Source organism: Poecilia latipinna, unplaced genomic scaffold (assembly GCF_001443285.1).
Source record: "Poecilia latipinna isolate Pla-1442-1.1 unplaced genomic scaffold, P_latipinna-1.0 Scaffold3297, whole genome shotgun sequence".
Classification (NCBI taxonomy): Eukaryota; Metazoa; Chordata; class Actinopteri; order Cyprinodontiformes; family Poeciliidae; genus Poecilia; species Poecilia latipinna.
In genome coordinates this window covers 47,993-49,492 of record NW_015115913.1, presented here as the reverse complement: position 1 = coordinate 49,492, position 1,500 = coordinate 47,993, and positions in this window count along the sequence as shown.

Here is a 1,500-nt window from a genome sequence, read left to right as displayed (position 1 = left end):
TGAAGGAGCCAAATAGCCGTTCACATAAACATCAACGCTGTAAATGGTGGAGCAAAGTGAGAGTAGTTCATCAAATCAATCAATCAAGTTGACTGAAGATGAATAAACATTTTTTCAGAAGTTTCTTTGTGAATCTGACTACTTATTAAATTGAATGTAATTTCTGATTTTTGTGTCATTTTTGTCCAGGTTAACTTAGAAAGTGAGCTATTATTGTTAAAGGTTAATTTTCTGAACTACAAGGAAGTAATTGTAGTAATGCACAAATATGAAAATTTGTGCCGATGCTGATATCCGATAGTAATACTGCTGTTATGGTAGAATTTACCAATATTTTATTTGATCAAAATTTTACTCAATTAATCATCAGAATAATCGATAGAATACTTGATTACTAAAATAATCGTTTAGCCCTAGACCAGTGTTTCTCAACCTTTTTCGGGCCAGCACCCCCCTAGCCTTTATACAGGTTCCTGACTGCCCCCTACTTTTGTTTTTCAGTGGAAAAATTAAAGTTCCAGGTCCTTTTAATGCCATACAAATATGAGACAGAAACATGGATTATATCTTTATATAGACCTGTCTATTGATTTATAGATTAATAGTTTTACTGGACAGAAATTACAAAGAACAAATCTGGTTCTTAATCAAATCCTAGTCAAATTGAAAGTGTCATGGAGTCATCAGCCTCATGACATTAACACTGACATGGAAAATAATATTGAAGAAATAAATATATCAAATCTAATTAAAAACATAAGTGACAAGTTATTTACTGTTATGGTCTGTAAGATATATTTATTCTCAGTATTAGATGTGGTTTTAACAAACCCATGGCACTTCAACAATATTATTTTACCTTTTATCTGGAAATAGTGTCTGTTTATTCTTGCCATACAGTCCTCTGTATTAATTATTGCTTGAAAGGTCATGCCATACCAGTTTATTCCTCTGTATTTACTTTAGTTTCTTAGTTTATTCTTACATTTTGTTCTTCATTCATTTCCATTTAGTTTCCTTTGATCAGTATTATCCTCTCGTGGTTTATTGTTATGTCCACTTTAGTTTCTTTCCTGTTGCTAGATTTATTTTATCATTTATTGACGCTCACCATCATCAATCTTCACTCATCACCTGCTACGCCGCCTAATCGTCATGTGTTTCACATCATGTGTTGATTTTTTCACTGTCCAGCGTCGGATTCTCTGGTTTTATGTCGTAATTGATATCTAGTTCGTCGCTCCGTTTTATGTCCTGCTTCTCCTGTTTCAGAGTCTTGCGCAATGTGCGCGTCGTTTTTTTTTTTTTTTTTTTTTTTTTTTACCCCCTTAGGTGCAGGGCATATCGATGGGGGAAAAGGCAGACTGACATAAACCTTTTAAAACAACGGAAACAATTTCAGTATTCTGATTATTGAAATGTAAAAGTGCTGTGTTGTTCTTTCACATCCGTTTCATACCGGACCACTTACAGCTCCGGTGTTATCGCTATAAAATGAAT